Raw genomic sequence first — 19,843 nt, forward strand, 5'->3', positions numbered from 1 at the left:
GGCAGAACCAAGAAGGGCAGAGGCTGCAGAGGGCCGCAATCCGTTCCCTAAATGACAACATCCAGTCATTGTCGAATGCTCAACAGCAGATTGCTAATGTACTGGATAGGTGATTAGGTGAGATGGTTGGAATCCTCGACCGAGGCATGTCAATCCGCGAGCGTGAGCTGTCTGTGCTGGAACACCTGGTAGGGGTGAGGCGTAGGATACGTGGGTGTAGGCCAGCAACACCACCTAGTGTAGGTCGACGTGTGCGTGCCACCTCTCATGCCCACTTACACAGTGCCGGTAGCAGCAGCAGTGCAGCTGGTGCTACACCGACCACACCAGGACAGAGCAGGCCACGTGGACATGGCCCTGGCCGGTCCCAGTATGGACACAGTTCCAGCAGACATGTGTCATCGGAGAGTGGCCACTCTATACATCCACCCGGTAGTGCCCGTGTGATCCCAGGCAGACACGGGTCACGTGGCCGCAGACGGACACAGTGAGCTGTACAACCTGCACTGTACAGTCTGGGGCTGCCAAGTATACCCCGTGTAGGCATCACGTATGGCTGAACTGTGTACACACATACCCACACACGGCAGACACAACTGTAGGGCTCCACCACATCCACATGCATTCTGCACAGTCATGCCCAGTAAACGCACCGGCCCTTACACACATACATGATGTCATCCATTGGTACAGCCTATTCCCCTGGCAGACATATCACCCTGTGCATATGATGAAGCCTCTGCCACATCCCTGTCATCCACACCATCGGTGCACGGTTATGCAAATATATTCTGATGCACAGGGTGGACAAGATAGTGAGAGGTGTATGTGATACCTGTGTATGCATAGCATGTGATGTGTATGTTGCAGTGGTTGTGTATGAAAACTGACAGGTGCGTATGTGACATGGGTTGTGTACTGTCATCATGCAGCAGACATACCATGTAGTGCAGGTGCAGCATGCATTGAGCTGTGTTCACGGTATGTGTGACGGTTACATGTGTAGCACCATGTTGGTTCTGTTAACCTGTATGCCTCATATGGTGTACTCGCATGTGCCTACTGGGAGCACTGTTATCAGTCCCCCACATGTAGCTGTGGGTAACCCACAGGCACATCCGGCAATATCAGCATACCATATGTACCCGCAACCTGCCTGGACACCTACATAGGTTCATAGGTGCATAGGTACATACTAGGCTATGTGCCCTACGGCATGTATAAGCCTAGCCAGAGTGTGTGTGGCTTTCACCACCCCTTAGGATGAGGATACTATACCCATTGGTCTGCTGTACCTCTGTCCAGCAGTGACACAGAGATGATTCCCGGGGTATACCTACAATCTCCCATCCACACGTCAGGCTTTCTCTTGGACAGAGTCAGTGAGGGGCTCTGCCTCACAAGGGCTGGGATTCTGTTCCATGGTGTAGGGAGTCTCTGGGCGATGAACCTGTCCCACCAGCATGTCCTATTCATATCCGTGTTGAGGTTTGTGTCTGTTGCTCTCGTGGCTCTGGTTGTTTGGATCCTATGAGGTGGAACATGTCCATGAAACCCGGGTTGGACATGGCCTTGTATGTCAGGCACAGATCACATCAGAGCAGACGGTATAAGAATGTATAGAGCCAGGGTTTCCTCAGTCGGGCAGCGTGTGACATATGTTTGAGCCCCGTTATCCTTGTGTTGGGGAATGTTTGGGGTCCTTCCAACTGCTGCAGGTGTCGGGTTAGGTACATTCCGAATGGGGCGTTGTACCCAATCATTGGTCTGGTGAGTGAAGAGTACAGGGGTACAATGACCTCCTCTGATCTGGATGTGAATCCCTTCATGACCAGGTGGGCAATGTGGAATGTCTTCCTAACCACATTGGCAATGTGAGTGTCAAGAGAGGTTACTGGCAAGTTGGGTCCCCAGGTCCCTGACCACGTCATCCGTGTTTAATGGATTACCACCTATGTGGTAATTCGGGTTACCTTGTCTTTCCCAAAGGGTAGGACTATACCTTCCCTGGCATGTAGCTTCAGGCCATGGCTCTGGCACCAGTTATCCATTTCTATGAGACCTCAGGTGGATGTCTGTGTCTGATGGGGTGTCGATTATGGTGGCCGGTTTGCAGTCATCTGCATACCTTGTCTGCCACAATCCCCCTATGTTTGCCTGCACGTCGGGAAGTTAAATGCCGAACAAGAGGGGGCCCAGGACTGAGCCCCGTGGGACACCGCTTGGGACCGGCTTGGAGTCTGACATGGCACCAGGAACACTAACCCTGTGGGTTCTGTCCTTGATCCGGCTGGCAACCCATCGTGTGACATATGGCTCTACATCTACGCTGGTGAGCTTTTCTATGATGCCCGCGTGGGGTTTGGGTCGAAAGCTGTTGCTAGGTCACAGTAGTCTGTGCGAACTGACTTACCCCCATCAATGGCCTAAGTGACTCTTCCAAAAAGGTCAACCAGGTTCAGGAGGCAGGATCTGCCCTTGACAAAGCCGACGTGGGTATGGTCCAGTATATGTAGGTCCCCAATGTCTTCATGTATGGGCTCCATTATGATCCCCTCCATAGCTTTGCAGACAAGGCTCGTCAAGCTTATAGGGCGGTGATGTCCAGGGTCCGTAGGAGCACCGCCTTGGTGGAGTGGGACCACAGTTGCCGTACGCCATTCATTGAGTACGTAACCTGTAGTAAGGCTAAGATTAAACAGCAGCCTTATGTGCGGGTTGAGGTCCTCATTGAGGTTGGGTAGCACACAGCCAGGGACACCATCCGGTCCCATTGATGCTGTGTTTTCCACTTCAGAGAGAGCAGCTCTCACCTGGGCATCTGAAATGTTTGGGAGGCTAGACTCTGGTGGGATAGATACCTCCCCTCTTGGGGGGAGGGTAGATATATGCACGGAACCTGTCTGCCAGTATGTTGGCAATGTCTGTGGGTTCAGTGATCATTGTACCATTCTGGACTAATTCCGAGCATAACTGTGAGCTTCCACCCATGTTTCTACCATAGCTAAGGAAGGCCTTATGGTTGTCTTTTGTGTCTTTCACGAGTCCTCTCCCACAGGCGGTCTTGGATGATTGTATGAGTCATCGTATTTTACTGCCAGTATTGATCAGTGATGCCTTCCCTGTTAGTGATATTGCTCTGTCATGTAGTAGCTTTCTCCTCTTGTTGTAGGGTTTGTTTATGGCTGGGGTCCACCAGACTGTGTGCCTGCCTTTGGTGGACAAGGTCCTGATGTTATTAGGGATTGCTTGATACATACATTCCTGGGGGGTGCTCGTAGAAGGCATTTGTAAGGGTTTCAGCAGCGTGGCCTGTGTTTTCCACTGGCTCTGAGGCCTTGTAGGGTACCACTCCAGTCTTATGACGTGTGGGGTTTGCTGTGGAGAGGTTCTTCACTGTGGTCTCCTTTGCCGGTGTTGGGGGCGGGATGCGGATCTCCAGTGAGATTACTATATGGTCTGACCTCACCGTTGAGGGATATACATCCTGTGTGGAGCATGTCGTCCCCATGTGTGATGATCAGGACTAGTATAGTTCCTCCTCTTGTGGGTATGGTGCGTAGTTGTTCCATAGCATTCGGGTGTATGAACACCTGGAACCTTTGGTCTAGGGTGTTGGGTCCTGGGTAATGTTCCCGGTCTATGTATGGGTAGTTGATGTCACCCAATATGATGGTGTTTGGAGAGCATTCATACTCCCCAGTGTCTTCAGGAAGGCTGTGTGTGTATCCTGGGATTGGGAGGGTGGTCTGTAGCATGCTACAAACTGTAGGGCAGTTCTACCCATGGTTAATTGCACCTGGATGGTCTCCGCTGCTACGTGCATTGCCGCCAACCTGGAGGTGTGGGTATCCTTCATGCAAATGGAGACTCCCCCTCCTTCATGGTTCGGTCCGGATGTGGGTCCTGAACGCGTGATATGAGGTATGACCTGATAGTGCTGGGGTGCTCTCAGGAGCCCTGAACCAGGTTTCAGTCACAGCACTGACATCGATGTCCTCCATACTGAGGAGGGATTTTGAGGGCGTGCAGCTTGGGCTTAGACTACTGGCATTGAGCAGTATTACCCTTAGTTCTTTCCAGGTTTGTAGTCTAGGGCGGTAGGTTTATCATTTGAGCCTTGCCTGAAGTGGGCACTATGGGGGTGGCAGGAGCCTTTGCCAATATCCGGAAGCCCAGGGGTGACAGGTGCAAGCCGCCCCTTGCGAAGGAGCGTGGCGTGTCAAGCATGTCATCCCAGGCAAGAAGACATTGGACCCCCACAGACTGACACCAGTAATTAGGCCAATTATTACAGATGATCATTCTGATTCTGTATTGTGACATCATTCTTGATGAGGGTAGGATACTGCTCAGGGTCAGGGTCATGCCGGCCTGGGCTACATAATCTGAGAGCCCCTCTATGTCTCCTTTCATGTAGCCCAGGGAGGTATGTCTCCGGTCGTTGACACCGGCATGGACAATGACAGCGTCATACTTGTACATGCTGCGGAGTGACCTGAGTGCTTGTGTTATGTGGCGGATTCCAGCGCCCGACAGACAGCCTACTGTGATCATTCCCTTGTTCAGTCTGGTGGATGGGACGTCGGTGTGTCTGACTATGGCGTCACCTATTACAAGTGTGTCTGGCATTGTGTGTGGCCTTAAGGGCTGTGACTGTTTAGCACACTGATGTTGAGAACTATGTGTTGCATGTCCTATGTCTTGTGGAGGCAGTTGCTTGGGTGTCTGCTTTGGAGGCCTCAGTGGGTTTGGTATATGTTTGAACAGTGCCTCCGAGTATGTCTTTGTGTGTTTATGTGTTTGTTTTGCAGTTGTGATAGTTCTATGTGACACTGGGTATGTGGTGTGCGTGGTGTCCTTCTCCCCCGTCTGGTCTTGCCGGTCCTGAGTTGAGAGAGCTCAGCCTCCTGTTTGGCTATATAGTTGCATCTCTCACATGTATTTTGTTTTGTGGGGGAAGGTGCGGGTTGTCTGTGTACATGAGGCAATTGTAACATTGCCTCAGGATGCCCAGATTCACCAGCTGAACAGGAGAGGTCGCTAGCAATTGACCCTTCGACATGCCAGAGAACGTGAATGCATTTGCTGTGTAACTGGGTCAGAAGGGACCTATAGGGAAGTGGGTACTCAAGGGGATTCTAGGCTAGTGTAGTACTCCGTCTAGTATATATGTACTTTACCTATATAAGAATACTTTAGGAGCAAGTGCTGAGCTTTGGTGATAGAGAACAGACAGTTTAGATTGCAAGTAGAGAAGTTCTAAGGGAAAACCTGCGGAGCACGGAGCCAGACATAGTTTAACGTTGTTTACACAGTACATGACACACATGTCCACACATATACTGCACCTGACGCCTGTGGTCGGTGCCACAGGCTACGGTGGACAGAGACATCACACACATGGCATGACACAGTACAGGTATGGTGACATTGTGCAGGTGTCGTACACTGCGTGCTGGCCACTGACCTCAGGTGTCACCTGTCAGCTGTGGTGCATGCTGTGCAGCAGTAGGATGCTGTACCGGTACAGGAATATGGCCGCAATCGTGGGGTGTACACCACTATGGTGCACACCCCATAGTGTGCAGATGGGGATACCTGCCTGTGTGGTCAGCACCCTCACAATACAATGCACCCACACGCCATGTCACAGGGGGCGGACTTGCACAGGTGGCCAGTATGGCTCACACCTATGGCATTGACAGGGTCGTGCAATGCAGCACCAGTACAGGATGGTCACCCTGTGTGGTTAGTGTCCGTTCACAACACTATATCTGCATACACCCTCACACCAGGCAGCAGACATACAAACATGTTGACACACTCACATGGTGGTGACCACACATGTCTACATGGAGAGATGACGTGTTGCATGTACTGCACCATCCACATCCATGCACCCCACACTGAGGTATGTACAGATCTCTACTATGGTGTACAGTGATGTGTGGCACGTGGGACATAGTCCCCTGATATGTGGCATACATGGGCACACATTCCTGCACACATGTCGGTGCTGGGAATGCCACACCCACCATATGAGACATGTGCAGGCATGAAGCGGTATGTAGTGCATTATGCGTACCAACACTGTATCCGGCAGATGTGCCGATATATGAACTTGGGAGGTGGTAGGTGTTACAGTAGCCATGTGACATACGGTCGATGACACCTGACCGATGGGTATGCATTATGGCAGCACTGTCATGTAACGGCGACATAGCATACTGTATGCACATGGCAGGGTAGGATGGTGTGTGACACACCTGTGACCACCACCTGCACACATTCATGTGGACAGGTGTTTAAACACATGATGTACACACATACCGCCATGCGTGCTGTTACTATGCCACCATATAACGGCCCCCATGATGGGTATGCATGTGGTAGGGAGTTGCAACTATGTTATGGACATCGGCCACCGCACATGCATGGCTGCACCATGCACGGTACACGTGTCACATGTATCCCCTGTTGCCATGTGTGTATGCATTGCTAAGTTGTGACATGTGTGTCGACATACATTGAACATGGACTGTGGTATGGTATCACAGCTGTCACAGGCGAACTGTACAAGGGTATGTGTCCCAGTCAACATCGCTACACCCTGTAGTGGGAGCATACCACAGACATGTGTCCACCTTCCATTCATGTGTGTATTACCACGTACGCCAATGTTATGCATGTGGTACATCACAGGCTTCGTATGTGTCCTGTGTGCAGTCCATGCACACAGTCAGACAATCACTTATATGACATATCCGGACGTTGGTTCACTGTGGTACAGCAGCAGTCATGTGTCATATCGGTGTCAGGGCCGTGGTATGTGTGGAGCATGCCTGTCTATGTATACTGATATGGGTGGACTACATCACACATGTGGGATCATTGATAGTACATGTGTACTCTGCATGACTGGTGTACACCGCTATACAGACCTGTGGACATATGTCACATGCTTTTGCTGGACCGTGAGGCATACTGCTGCACCGATGGCATGGTGCTGGCATGGCAGCTACAGTGTTCACTGCAGTGTGTACATGTTCGGCCTGCACCCGTGACGCCTGTGATGTCATCTGTGTGTGTACGTGTAACTGCATGTGTGTCCACCCTGTGCATGTGGACGGGTTTACCTGGCCGTGACTTGCAGTGTGTACACTCCGTCTGCATGCCGGATGGCGCGTAGCACATACTAAGTGTGTGAGCATGCCCGGGTTGCTGTTGTGTAGGTGGACACACGACGGTCCACACTCTGCCCTTCCATGATTCCACCCCATGTGTATGCATGTCTGCACTCTGCAAATGCTAAGTGTGTGAGCATGCCCAGTAAGCAGCTGTGTAGATGGACACACAGTACAGTGCACACCGCGCCCGTCTGTGAAGATACCCCGTGTGCATGTATGTTCCCCCTTTGCAACCGCCAAGTGTGTGAGCATGCCCGGGTTGCTGTTGTGTAGGTGGACACACATGATGGTCCACACTCTGCCCTTCCATGATTCCACCCCATGTGTATGCATGTCTGCACTCTGCAAATGCTAAGTGTGTGAGCATGCCCAGTAAGCAGCTGTGTAGATGGACACACAGTACAGTGCACACCGCGCCCGTCTGTGAAGATACCCCGTGTGCATGTATGTTCCCCCTTTGCAACCGCCAAGTGTGTGAGCATGCCCGGGTTGCTGTTGTATATGTGGACACACACGACAGTCCACACTCTGCCCTTCCATGATTCCACCCCATGTGTATGCATGTCTGCACTCTGCAAATGCTAAGTGTGTGAGCATGCCCAGTAAGCAGCTGTGTAGATGAACACACAGTACAGTGCACACCACGCCCATCTGTGAAGATACCCCGTGTGCATGTATGTTTCCCCTTGGTGACCGCTAGGTGTGAGGGCATGCCCAGTACGCCATTTGTGGGAACACAGTACAGTCGGCACAGACGTCTGCTACTAGGTGTGTAGCCATGGCCAATGACATCCTGCATAGCCATGGTGGCCGTCCAGGTGAGTCATATGTGGTTGATATGCCACAATGGCTGCCTACATCATGCACGCCAGTTGCTCTCTCATAGGGTATACTGTCTGTGGTGCATCCCGTATCCATGTCGTGATGTTGTGCTCCGTAGTTAGTTGGTATTCCCGAGTGCAGCACTACCGTGTTACTGTACGCCCACCTTGGGATAGTGACATGCTGTGTGACTGCGCACTCTGTCTTCATTCCCTATTGGCTGCCTTGCCTCTGCAGATGATATCACCCACCTAGGAGTATGCCTCTTGACAGTGCTGTGCTCAGTAATCTCGGTAGCGCGTTCTGTAAATGCATCATGCTGTAGTGTGTTCATGTAGGTAGGCATAGGTTCAACTCCCGGCCCTTCCCCATGTGTGTGTGTGTGTGTGTTTCCAGCTGCCCCTGGAGATAGTAATGCTTTTAGATGCTTCGCAACACATACCTTGGCTATCGGCGTCTATTCCTTTACGGATGATGTCACCCACCTAGAAGTATGCCTCTGACAGCTTTGTGCTCAGTAATCTGGGTAGCGCATTCTGTAAATGCATCATGCTGTAGTGTGTTCATGTAGATAGGCGTAGGTTCAATTCCCGGCCCTTCCCCGTGTGTGTGTTTGTGTGTGTGTGTGTGTGTGTGTGTTCCCAGCTGCCTCTGGAGATAGTAATGCTTTTAGACGCTTCGCAACACATACCTTGGCTATTGGCGTCTATTCCTTTACGGATGATGTCACCCGCCTAGAAGTATGCCTCTGACAGCTTTGTGCTCAGTAATCTCGGTAGCGCGTTCTGTAAATGCATCATGCTGTAGTGTGTTCATGTAGGTAGGTGTAGGTTCAACTCCCGGCCCTTCCCCGTGTGTGTTTGTGGTGTGTGTGTTCCCAGCTGCCCCTGGAGATAGTAATGCTTTTAGACGCTTCGCAACACATACCTTGGCTATTGGCGTCTATTCCTTTACGGATGATGTCACCCACCTAGACGTATGCCTCTGACGGTGCTGTGTTCAGTGGTCCACGTAGCACATTCCATACCTGTGTCATACTGTCGTGCGGTTGGGTAGTTGGGGGTAATGTCAATCCCCATGCCTGCCAGCTGTGTGTGTGTGTCTATGCTCCCAGCCGCATGGGTTCATAGGTTATGGTTTTAGACGTTCCGCAGAACACTTATATCCTGCCAACATCTCTGTGTTTGTGGATGTTGAGATGCGGCTAGTGGACTGCCTGTGTGCCTGCTGTGGTTGGCGACATCCGTAGCGTGTTCTCCACATGCGCCCTGCTGTGGTGTGATGGGGTAGTGCTGTGTACGTTCCACTCCCGGCCTTGCCACATGTGTCCGCCTGTATCTCTCTCGATGTATATATACATACATATGTTATGCCCATAGCGCTGCTCTTGCATGGACAGCTGTCTGTCCCATGTATCGCATATTTGCACGGCTGACACATAGAACTGTGGTACGATGCATATCCACTCATTGTCCATGCAATGTCCGTATTCCAGCACGCCCTAAAGACATCTGCTGTATATCTTGGCAGACAGCTATCCTTGCTGTACTGTCACTGTACTCGTACACACCATAGACCTTGTGTATCATTGTCTGTTTATGGTGTGTGTATGTCTATCTGAGCTGTGTGCATGGTCGTGTGTATGTCCCGCTATAACCGTCTGTGCAGGTGTCGCCACTATGGGTAATCCTTGTAGACCGCTGTTTCATGTGCACTTCAGCACATACCTGCGGACCGTACTACCCCTCCTATGGCAGCACGGGAGCGGCCTTAGGTCAACCGCTGCCCTAGGCGATAGGGCTCCATGGCGCCCCCCACCACAACACATGGTGCCCCCATCCTGGTGTACCTACATGACATAAATACCGGAAAGGTGGCCCTGCTAGAGCGGTGCCCTAGGCAGTCGCCGGGTTGGCCTATGCCTAAGGCCGGCTATGAGCACATCCCATCATTTTGAAGTGGATCCTAGTGTTTCCACACACATGTATCTGTGTCTGTTCATAACACTCCACCTCAGGGGACGTATATCTGGACACGGCCTTAGGAGATAGTGGGACACTCGTGGCCAGTCATGTCATGTTTCTCTTAGAAACATTGATAGTGGGCACAGTGATATGTTATGCATGCGTATGGCATTTCCGTCCGATGTGGTGTCTTCCTCGCATGTTTTTCGTTGTGTCCTGTCGTCAGTTATCATGTGGGTGCCGGACTGCTACTGTTACGTGGAACACAGCGAACATATGAGGCAGACTTCTACTCAGTCTGCGTACATCTGTGCAGTTGCAGGGTATGTGACTACTACAACATGCCTACTGTCTGCCTACAATACACACACAGTGTGTGGCGGCATGACAGACCACATGGCATTACTTTGCATTTGCACGGCACACCCACGCAGACAGTTGTGTTCCTCACACAGGTCTACATCTGCTTATCCACACTACTTGTTCTTTCCTGTACCATATGTGTGCGTCGCATTTGCGCTTCCCGTCGGTGGCGGGGCTCACGTATGGCTATGGGGGCCTGACATTTGTAATGTTGACACTTCATGGCACCCTGGGGGACACGTCACCTTTGTGTCTGCTTACCTTCCACATTGACCTTCGCGGGGCATTCATTGTCATTCACAGTTACCGGGGTAGGACATATGCATGTTTGCACATTTGTCCTGCTGTCTTTCTTCCCACCTGTCCACCTAGGATCACCGGTTCAGTACATATATTCTGGACAGGTAGCCCCTGCATACCCTGACCTGTTGTCATTATGTGTAAACACCCTGACGTTCGGCCATTGCCCTTGTTACGTTTTGCATAGTGCTGTGCCTTCCTAGCTGATTGCTGCCTAGGCATTCCAGACTGTGCGGTGGGTGATAGGGAGTGCTATTTCCATTGCATGAGTAGTGACACTCATAACATCCGTATTCATGGCTACGCCAGCATACCTCTCCAGTGTACCTGGTTATGAGGGACGTACCTCATTTGGGGTCTTTAATGGGTCATGCTCCTCGGAATCCCTCAAAGTTCCACATTGAAAGGGTCTGTTACACATTCAGTGTTAGGTGTGGTTTAGGTGAGATCCATGGTCAATTGACATTCATCATATTAATTCATTAAAGGATCTTCTTTATAAGTGGGAATGGCATAGTTTAACCATCCTATGACCTTCCTAGTTGAAGTTGTTAGTGAGCCATTGGTATGTGTTCCACAGGTCGCCCATTTGTTCCGCATTATGGAGGCGAGTGATCCCCATTTTGGTGATGGCAGATTGAGAGCTATGTACGCCGGTGTTCGCACGATGGTCTGACTTTGTATGGGGAATTTCTAATGTAGTCCCTATCTGTATTTCCTGTGCTATGCCTTACTGCAGCTGTGTAATTCCGCCAGATTTCCAGTTATTGGTGCCATCTTGGTCGTACGCGTGTCCATCCATGGGAATCACCTACTGGACACTGATATAGGGCTGTACACATTTCACACCTGCTTTCCGCATTATCTGGTGGATGCTTTGCACCATTAGTGGGGATTAAGGCATGTGCTATACCCACATCCCTCCCACGGGGCGGGCCAACGGATTCTCTGCCAAACAACACCGAGGCCCATTTCTGCATACCCAGGTTCCCATGGCTGCAACCCTCGACGGTACACATTACACATGCTTAATGTGTGCAGTACTGGGATGTGGACGCACTTCTATGGACTCGCCAATCTGGGGATTTCTGTTCATATGTCCTGCATTTCCTGGACACGTGTCATCAACCTTAAACATGCTTTTGGTGCATATGTCTAGCTGTTCCGTAGTCGCGGCTGTCACTTCTTTTGCGTCGATCGCAGCAGGGGTTGCAAATGGAGCAATTTTTGGAGTCCTACACTGGACACCAGTGTGCATCTGTAAAGTGTAGAACTTGCTGAACTGTCACCATCTGGCCAGTGGTTTTGACTGCTGCTGTATGTTCCCCGTTTGCGGATGTCTGTTTGACTACCCATATTATGTATTACTTGGCATATCTATATCCATGTGTCATATATACGGGCCGTCGGACTGTTGTGTGTACATATATACATGTGAACCCCTCGTTTCATATCTTGCTTTGTTACTGTCTGTGGATTACCTGTGTACACACATCTATTACCATACCATACCTTTCCACTGTACAGGTTCTGGCAGGGTGTACGGCTGGTTGGCACTTTATCTTGCTGTGTGTTACATTGACCTGTGTCTATCTGGCAATTCGCTGGCATGTCATGTGAGACTTACTTGATTCTATAGAGACCTGATTCCGTAATTATGACGTGCTTCCACTGGCCATATATGTCTCTGTCGTCTGGAATCTGTATGTAACCAGTCCTTTCAGGACACTTTCTATTGTTGTTCTTTTTTGGTTACATATATGAGTACTTTGGTATGTTGTGCTATTATTGTGTGTGGAGCATTTCTCCACGGGCCTCTGCTGACACTGGACATATATCCAGCTAGCCTAGCCCGGTCAACAAGTGTGAACCAACATAACACAATTCGTACGGTGGCACCTTCTGACAAGTGGGTCGGGTTACAGATGCATAATCGTCGTCAATCCCTGCTACTAACACACGTTATTCTATCCACATTCTATGTTTGTCTTATCACGTAGCATGTGTTTCTCACTATTTGTACCTGTACTTTGCATGGCATTGTCCGGTTCCATACTTTCAGAGGCTGACAGTTTTGAGACATGTATAACTAACGTGGAGGACACAGCATTAACTTTCCCTGCTGTGAGCGGATCACACACGCACAGGCGCACTTGCATTTCCTAATTGTGGGTTGCGCGCAGGCGCACATGCTTATCCATATTCTGGTTACATATGTTTACTGGGTCCGTGTGGTTACGTGGTCTGTATTAGTTGTGACTGTTCCGGTAACATATCTCTGATCCAGTTGACGGACGTGTGCGGAACACACTTTCACCTTTACACATGTAACTGTCTTTGCGGCACAGACGCATTACGTACACGTTCACATTTATATGTTCTATAGTCGTAATTCAAACGGGACTGCATTCACGTTTGCCGGTTGCTGTGACCACTACACGTTTGCTGTTCTGTCTCATTTATATGCATACCCATGGTACATAGCTACATTAACATATCCCCCACCCCCCCCCGCACTCACGTACGTCACAGGCATCCATTCTCCTGCTGGGAAAAGTGCGGTACTACATGTTACACATTCCCTATTCCCTACTGCTCATGGCCCAGGCTGCATATGTCATGACCACAGGGATATTCGGATCACGGGGGCTTATAGCCCCAATGCATACAGGCCTTCGATTGTCAGGGTGTTCCTGTGGTGCTTTGGGTTTGGTCTTGTCCGCCTAGTGTACGGAACTGCCCTGACCATGTACGAATGTCAGACGAGTCACATGGGCACGGTTTGTCCGTGTCTATGATACCATAACCCCCCCATTATTCCTAACCGTGAACGCTGATTGGCCGGCGTGCCCGTTGTAGATCGTGTTATAGTAATGGCACACGGTCTGGTCGACTGGACCTATTTCCATTAGTATACCTCGGTATTTATAACCTGTCTCGCTATGTTACATGGATTTAACATTGCGTGCCAGCTTTAACTGAGCCACGGACATATCCGTTGCTTACTTTGGGGCAGTCCTGCTCTGCTACACACATTTAACATGGCGGAACAGGTTGTACAGCACAGCAACGGGGACATCGTGCTCTCCGTCACTGTTTTGTATTGAATTGCTATGTTGACTTTGTTTCACATAGCGAGACAGTGTCGACATTGGCAACGGACATCTCGCGCAGTACGTCCACACCGCCGCGGGTGCCATATATCTGCGGATGGGCGGCGGACAGGCATTATGCTGTGCCATTATGTCTGGGAATTTATAGTTTCTTTCCGTAGATGATATGGCATACTAGCAATGACCCACGTCTGGGTGTGGGTACTGCTGTATTTACCCACGGTTGCCTTTGTGTGGTCCCTCGGGCATCGGCCTCAGGACTGCACCACGTCTACCGTGGGTATATCCAACATTATCCACATCCGGGCGTGGGTTATTGCTATGGTATTCCGTGTGTACAGACACGTGTGTTTGGACAACCGACAATAGCTTCTGCTATTGGCATACAATGCTGTGGGTGGTGCCGGTTATCATACATATGCCATGTTCTGCGTTTGTCCCATTCACACTTGTCTATCCCCTGTCCTCATTTATACGTGGATATTTATGTGGCACATGATTGAACTATGTATTACCTGCAGGTATGCTGTGTACAGTGCACATATGTCACGGTTGGTTACAGTGTATCTGTGTACCTACCTCTGTGATACTGAGGACTACCACACATCCTTCGCAGCATTACATGCGTATGTCCATACTATTATTCGGTGGCCTGTGGGGGGTTGTCGGAGCAATGGTTACCTGTGTCCCTGTTTGTGCACGCATCATGGTGGTCTTTGTCCGGCCTCCGTTGCTATCGTGGGTTGGATGGTGGTGTTGGTGTGTGTTTGGGTTGTGTTTCTACTGCCGATACGTCAGTGGGGGGTGGGGTTGGCACGTGTTCCTCTTTGCAGGAGGCCCCATCCTGGACATTTGTGTCCTGCGTTGACACTTGACACGTGCCATATGTCCTGTGATATTGCCACAGTCGTGTATGCCTTCCTGCATTACTACTGCGTGTTACTGGCATTTTGTATCTGGTACGCATGGCTATTATGTTGGATAGCTTAGGCTATTCCCATGCTATGACATACCCATTCATCCGGGCATATACTTGTTATTCAATCCTTTGCATTGGCCATGGGTGTTTGGCCATACGGCACCACAAATATCTACGTGTGATGTCCCACCTTCACCTTCTGTGCATGTGGCACCCTGCTGGGGTGACCTGCTTGGTGGGCGGATGTTCCACCCTATGTCTTGTGTTTGACATGTCTGCATAGCTAATCATCGGTACAGTGGCTGCACATACTGCTTTGTCCAGATGTGTACAGTTATGGACACCGTGGCGTGTGAACACCTATGGGGTTTCGACAGGTCCGTACCACATGCGGGATGTATGCATTCTGCCGACACATTCACATGCTGCCATTTGGATATCAGTACCTGGGGTGGGATGTTGACATGTGGGGTACATATTTGCACGCGTGTCACTGCCTAGGACAATACTTCCTACTACATTTGGGGTATACCCACTGTGTGTAGGTGTGCAGCTGCGCAAGGCTGCTAGCTGGATTGGGTGGACGGTCGTACATGGGTGCGGGTTACGTGCTATGACGGGGCTGTTGTGTATTACATTTGCATGCATGGGTTCTGCTTCTGGATATTCCGCTTCGGCATACGCCATCCTATGTGTATGCGATGGGTACGTTGCTGGGTCTAGCACATGTTGCTATGCACATGTTTGTCTGTGTTTAGGGTATCTGGTTTCTTTCTGGTTGTTATATAGACACGACTGCCCAGCTGTGTACTCTCACTACCACTGTGGGACTGCTGGTGACCATGCCCATGGGGCTACTCGTGTGTAGGTGCGGCGCGCTGACATGATGCAGTACACCTTCACTGGGTATGCCTGCTGACAGTGCATTGCGTGATGGACACGGTATTACGCGTATCCTTTGTTCCTTGGACGGGTACAATTTGGACTTCGTGGATTAATGTTTGGTTCTCCATTTTGTGTGGACGGGTACTATGTTGCATACTCTGCGTACGTTTCATTATCCACGGACACTGGTTGGTGCGGTTACTATTGCAGGCGGCCTGTGACAGTCAGCACTTTAGGTTGCTCCTCGCCTGCCGGCTTGGCCACGCCTACGGGTGCATCCTACTTGGGCTCACGCACGTGCCCTCTGCACGTGGTTGTGGTTGCGGCGCACGCTCATTACTATGCATGTGGCGCTGCTACGCCGGTTATACACTGCACTGCCGGCACAAGCCTTACACCGGCCTTGCGCCGAGCTTCATGAATCCGGGGGATTATTTTAACTGCATTTACATTTTAAGGTGACATTGTAAAACACGTGTATGTATTTCATAGAGGTTTAACATGTGTAGGGTCAATTTAAGATAATTGATTCAAGTTTAATTAATTAATCATTAGGCTCCTTTGATAGGTATAAAAAATGCGGGTTAAAGTTGATGTTTTGCTCTGAAGAAGTCTAATAATATTTGGACGGAAGTGCTTAACTGATTGTTTTAAGTGTACACAATAAAGTTTGGGTTTTACTTTCACTGATGGTGCAATTACTTTTCATTTATTGTTTTCGGCTTTTGATCATGTTTGTTGTTTGGACTCCACCTCCCAATTTCCAAGTTATTATTTCTCTTTTCCTTTCCTTTTCTCTTTCCTCCTCCCATCACATTAACAAATGTACCTTTTATTTCATCCCTCTTTCACTCACACTGATTCAAGCTTGTCACTTCTTCTTTCTCTTCATTCCCTTTTCCTCTTTTGTTATCCTTCTTCTCCCAACCACTTTTCTTCATCCCTTTCCTCTTCCATTTATACCTCAAGACTTCAGTTCTACATGTGCAAAACAGCATCTGCTTCCCACCCTTGGGAATTAAGCACCTGTGACCAGAACTCTTAGGTTCATAGGTTCATAGGTTGATACTACGCTATCTGCCCTAGGGTATTTACAAGCCTAGCCAGAGTGTGTTTGGCTTTTGCCACCCTTTTTAGATTAGTTGACTGTGCCTCTGTATAGTAGGTCACAGAAGATAGCTCATTTAAGGTTAGTTTACCGTGCCTCTGTCTAGCAGTGACACAGAAGAGATCCCAGGGGTAAATTTACGATCTCACATCCAAACGTCAAGATTCTTCTTGAAGAGGGTCATTGAGGGGCTCTGTCTAACTTGGACTGGGATTTTGTTCCAGAGTGAGGGGAGCCTCTGGGATATGAATCTGTCCCTCCAGCATGTTCTATTTATTTCTGTGCTGAGGTTTAAGTCACTGGAGCGTGTAGCTCTGATTTATTTATTTTATTTTATTTTATTTTACATTTGTTAACCGGGCTAGTCCAACTGGATACATGTCAATTTTCAGTGGAGGCCCGGGGAGAAAAGCTCCTGTACGTACTACTTAACAATATAAAGATATACATGAATATATAATAATAGGAAAAACATATGCTTTAACCCTACAACAGGTTGTATAGACATTTGAATACAATATGAGGCTTAGCAGGGTAAAAAAAAAAAAAAAAGTAAAAATGATGAACTTAGATACTCTGTTGCAGTTTGTAGTTAAGAAGAAAAAGAAAGGGAGTTAAGGAATCAGATAAAATAGAAGAAAAAAAGAAAATGGCTAACCAGGGTTATTGCATGAGCATAGCCAGTGGTTGGTTAGGAAGATTTTTAGTTTAGTTTGAAATAGGGGGAGTGAAGTTAGGGTTGTGAGGTCTTGTGGTAGCTGGTTCCATATTTTGCCAACTGAGTTGGAAAATGTGGAGTCACCTGCTGAGTTTTTAGATAGGGAAGTTAGGATCAGTATTTTGTTAGAGGAGCGTAGGTACTTCCGATTGTTATAGGGTTTTATGAGGGTGGAGAGTATTGGAGTGTTGTCGGGGTGATGAAGGGCATTATGGGCAATAGTGAGTTGATAGTATTGTATAAGGTGGGGTAATTCCAGCCACCCTAGTTTTTTAAGATTTAAACAATGATGAGTTCTATATGGAGAGGCAGTAGCAAATCTGGCAATGTTGTTATATGATGTAGCTAGTTTGTTAAGATTATGCTTAGAAAGATTAGTGTATATAGAGGAAGCGTATAATAGGGTTGAGATTAAGTGGGTTCTAGCTATTGTAGTTCTGGCTTCAGGAGTAAGAAAAGATTTGATTCTGTAGAGAGAGCCTAGTTTTCTGTTAGTAGATTTTATTGTAAAGTTAATATAGTTGTCAAATCTTAATTGATTGTCAATAGTAATACCCAAGAGTTTTGTTGTCTGGTCAGGAGAGATAATGGTCCCATTATTGGATGTAAGTGTAAAATTGATAGAGGAAGACATGTGGGTGGGTGGAAAGAGCAGGAGTTTGGTTTTCTTGGGGTTGAGGAGAAGACAATGATTAGAGAACCATTGCTCTATAGTTGTGAAGGTTTTTTGTGTGAGAGAGTGAAGTTCTGTCTGTGTTGAGGCTGAGCAAATGATAGTAGTGTCATCTGCATATTGAATGCAAGTTGTTAGTGGAGTAGCTAGATGAAGTTCATTTATAAAAATGGAGAACAGTAGAGGACCTAAGATAGAGCCCTGAGGGACACCTATAGAGGTGGGGAGGAGATCAGAGAGTTGGTTATCCCACAGAACTGCCTGTTTTTGGTTTTCTAGATAGGATGTGAACCAGCTTAAGGCAGGATTATCTAGAGAGAGGGACTTTAAATGATGGAGGAGAAGTTGGTGATTGACCATGTCAAAGGCTTTGGACAGGTCTACGAAGAATGCTGAAGAAGGAGTATTATTGTTGCGGTTTTTGTTAATTGAGTCGATGAAGGATAGTAAGGCTGTGCTAGTACTATGGTATGGTCGAAACCCATGTTGGCAATTAGCTAGGAGATTGTAGCTTAGTAGGTGATTTAGTAACTGTTTGATGAATGGATTTGGATTTCTTGAGGTGGAGCATGTCCATTAATTCTGGGTTGGACATGGCTTTATACGTCAGGCACAGGTCGCCTCTGAGTAGGCGGTAAGCAACTGAGTAGAGCTGGAGTTTCTTTAGCCTAACTGCGTAGGGCATCTGTTTGAGTCCCTTGATCCTCTTGGTGAGGTACTTTTGGGGTCTTTCTAGTTGTAGCAGGTGTCAGGTATGGTACATCCCAAATGGGGCATTGTATTCAATTTTTGGCCTGATAAGTGATGAGGAGAGGGGCACAATGACCTCTCTTGATCTAGATGTGAACCCCTTCATGATAAGGTGGGCTATATGGAATGTCTTTCTAACAACTTTGGCAATGTGATTGTCAAAGGAGAGATTGCAATCTACATGGGTCCCCAAATCCCTAATTACTTCTTCCGTACTTAATGGATTACCACCTATGTGGTAATTTGTGGGCACTTTGTTTTTCCCAAAGGGGATGACTATGCACTTTTTCACATTTAGCTTTAGGCCATGGCTCTGGCACCAGTTATCCATCTCTGTGAGACCTTTTTGGAGGATGCTTGTGTCAGCCGGCGAGTCGATTATGGCCCCCAGTTTGCAGTCATTTGCAAACTTTGTCAGCCATAGTCCTCCTGTGTTAGCCAGTACATCAGAGAAATATATGCCGAACAAGAGAGGTCCCAGGACTGAGCCTTGTGGGATGCCACTTGTAACTGGTTTAGAGTCTGACATGGCACCTGCAATTCTGACCATGTGGGTTCTATCCCTAAGCCAGTTTGCAACCCATCTTGTGACATAGGGGTTGATATTTAAGTTGGTGAGCTTATTTATGATGCCCGAGTGGGGTATTGTGTTGAAGGATTTTGCAAGGTCAAGGTAGGCTGTGTGGACTACCTTCCCTTCGTCTATTGCCTTGGTGACTGTTTCAAAGAAATCGACCAGGTTCAAGAGGCAAGATCTGCCCTTAACAAAGCCGAATTAGGTAGGATCCAGTGTTTGAAGGTTCCCAATGTCTTTGTTTATGAGTTCCATGATGATATGCTCCATAGCTTTGCAGACCATGCTAGTTAGGCTTATAGGGCGATAGTTTCCGGGGTCTGTTGTGGCACCACCTTTATGGAGTGGGACCAATGTTGCAGTACGCCATTCTTTGGGTACATATCCTGTTGTAAGGCTGAGACTGAATAGTGATTTTAAGTGAGGGTTCAGTTCTTCTTGGAGCTCATGTAAAATGCAGCCCT

This window comes from Protopterus annectens, chromosome 1.part2 (assembly GCF_019279795.1).
Source record: "Protopterus annectens isolate FY-2018-M chromosome 1.part2, PAN1.0, whole genome shotgun sequence".
Classification (NCBI taxonomy): domain Eukaryota; kingdom Metazoa; phylum Chordata; order Ceratodontiformes; family Protopteridae; genus Protopterus; species Protopterus annectens.